The sequence below is a fragment of the Hordeum vulgare genome, chromosome 4H (genome assembly GCF_904849725.1).
Source record: "Hordeum vulgare subsp. vulgare chromosome 4H, MorexV3_pseudomolecules_assembly, whole genome shotgun sequence".
NCBI classification, from domain to species: Eukaryota; Viridiplantae; Streptophyta; class Magnoliopsida; order Poales; family Poaceae; genus Hordeum; species Hordeum vulgare.
This window is the reverse complement of record NC_058521.1, coordinates 573,636,895-573,639,394: the sequence shown is the minus strand read 5'-3', so window position 1 is coordinate 573,639,394 and position 2,500 is coordinate 573,636,895. Positions and strand designations below refer to the sequence as shown.

Below are 2,500 nucleotides of genomic sequence, written 5' to 3'. Positions count from 1 at the left end.
AGTAGTAGTAGTAGTACTAGTAGTAGTAGTAGTAGTAGTAGTATTAGTAGTAGTAGTAGGGCAAGCATAAGGAACAAATAGATAGTTGCATGCCGGATGCGATCATAGCAGCACTAAAGCACCGGATCCCATCAGAACTCCGAAGTTAAGCGTGCTTCGGCGAGAGTAGTACTAGGATGGGTGACCTCCTGGGAAGTCCTCGTGTTGCATTCCCCTTTTTAAATATATTTTTGCGCCACGTGACAAGGATGACGCGGGACCATGATCTATATGACCTCGTTTTCTTATTTTTGACGTTTACTAGTTTTCTTATTTTTGACGTTTATGATATGTTTTAGCTTGCCCCTCCCGTGTCCATTGCCATATTTGCCTCGACAACGGAGACGAGTTTAACACAAGAATTTCACCGCTCCCTCTCTACCCCGACAACACGAGCACCGCCACGACCTCTGTGACTTTTCCCACCGCGCTTGACACCCAACGACTAGTAGTAGTAGTAGTAGTAGTCGTAGTAGTAGTAGTAGTAGTAGTAGTAGTAGTAGTAGTCGTAGTCGTAGTCGTAGTAGTAGTCGTAGTAGTCGTAGTAGTAGTCGTAGTCGTAGTCGTAGTCGTAGTAGTAGTCGTAGTAGTAGTCGTAGTAGTCGTAGTAGTAGTAGTAGTAGTAGTAGTAGTAGTAGTAGTAGTAGTAGTAGTAGTAGGGCAAGCATAAGGAAAAAATAGATAGTTGCGTGCCGGATGCGATCATACCAGCACTAAAGCACCGGATCCCATCAGAACTCCGAAGTTAAGCGTGCTTGGGCGAGAGTAGTACTAGGATGGGTGACCTCCTGGGAAGTCCTCGTGTTGCATTCCCCTTTTTAAATATATTTTTGCGCCACGTGACAAGGATGACGCGGGACCATGATCTATATGACCTCGTTTTCTTATTTTTGACGTTTACTAGTTTTCTTATTTTTGACGTTTATGATATGTTTTAGCTTGCCCCTCCTGTGTCCATTGCCACATTTGCCTCGACAACGGAGACGAGTTTAACACAAGAATTTCACCGCTCCCTCTCTACCCCGACAACACGAGCACCGCCACGACCTCTGTGACTTTTCCCACCGCGCTTGACACCCAACGACTAGTAGTAGTAGTAGTAGTAGTAGTAGTAGTAGTAGTAGTAGTAGTAGTAGTAGTAGTAGTAGTAGTAGTAGTAGTAGTAGTAGTAGTAGTAGTAGTAGTAGTAGTAGTAGGGCAAGCATAAGGAACAAATAGATAGTTGCATGTCGGATGCGATCATACCAGCACTAAAGCACCGAATCCCATCACAACTCCGAAGTTAAGCGTGCTTGGGCGAGAGTAGTACTAGGATGGGTGACCTCCTGGGAAGTCCTCGTGTTGCATTCCCCTTTTTAAATATATTTTTGCGCCACGTGACAAGGATGACGCGGGACCGTGATCTATATGACCTCGTTTTCTTATTTTTGACGTTTACTAGTTTTCTTATTTTTGACGTTTATGATATGTTTTAGCTTGCCCCTCCCGTGTCCATTGCCACATTTGCCTCGACAACGGAGACGAGTTTAACACAAGAATTTCACCGCTCCCTCTCTACCCCGACAACACGAGCACTGCCACGACCTCTGTGACTTTTCCCACCGCGCGTGACACCCAACGACTACTAGTAGTAGTAGTACTAGTACTAGTAGTAGTAGTAGTAGTATTAGTAGTAGTAGTACTAGTAGTAGTAGTAGTAGTAGTAGTAGTATTAGTAGTAGTAGTAGTAGTAGTATTAGTAGTAGTAGTAGGGCAAGCATAAGGAACAAATAGATAGTTGCATGCCGGATGCGATCATACCAGCACTAAAGCACCGGATCCCATCAGAACTCCGAAGTTAAGCGTGCTTCGGCGAGAGTAGTACTAGGATGGGTGACCTCCTGGGAAGTCCTCATATTGCATTCCCCTTTTTAAATATATATTTTTGCGCCACGTGACAAGGATGACGCGGGACCATGATCTATATGACCTCGTTTTCTTATTTTTGACGTTTACTAGTTTTCTTATTTTTGACGTTTATGATATGTTTTAGCTTGCCCCTCCCGTGTCCATTGCCATATTTGCCTCGACAACGGAGACGAGTTTAACACAAGAATTTCACCGCTCCCTCTCTACCCCGACAACACGAGCACCGCCACGACCTCTGTGACTTTTCCCACCGCGCTTGACAGCCAACGACTAGTAGTAGTAGTAGTAGTAGTCGTAGTAGTAGTAGTAGTAGTAGTAGTAGTAGTAGTCGTAGTAGTAGTCGTAGTAGTAGTCGTAGTAGTAGTAGTAGTAGTCGTAGTCGTAGTCGTAGTCGTAGTCGTAGTGGTAGTAGTAGTAGTAGTAGTAGTGGTAGTGGTAGTAGTGGTAGTGGTAGTCGTGGTCGTGGTCGTGGTGGTGGTGGTTGTGGTGGTGGTGGTACTGGTAGTGGTGGTGGTAGTGGTAGTGGTAGTGGTAGTGGTAGTCGTAGTGGTAG

General features: G+C 45.0%; 4 non-coding genes across 4 annotated transcripts; all 4 read left to right on the top strand.

Annotated features, from left to right (window-relative positions):
• Window positions 1–94: 94 nt before the first annotated feature.
• LOC123451365 lies at window positions 95–213 on the top strand. The gene has a single exon (XR_006632248.1). It is a non-coding gene; the product is annotated as a 5S ribosomal RNA (ribosomal RNA).
• A 520-nt stretch (window positions 214–733) lies between these two features.
• Window positions 734–852, top strand: LOC123451353. Its single transcript, XR_006632236.1, has one exon. It is a non-coding gene; the product is annotated as a 5S ribosomal RNA (ribosomal RNA).
• Window positions 853–1,270: 418 nt separating this feature from the next.
• Window positions 1,271–1,389, top strand: LOC123451393. The gene has a single exon (XR_006632272.1). It is a non-coding gene; the product is annotated as a 5S ribosomal RNA (ribosomal RNA).
• Window positions 1,390–1,825: 436 nt separating this feature from the next.
• Window positions 1,826–1,944, top strand: LOC123451358. Its single transcript, XR_006632241.1, has one exon. It is a non-coding gene; the product is annotated as a 5S ribosomal RNA (ribosomal RNA).
• Window positions 1,945–2,500: the final 556 nt, after the last annotated feature.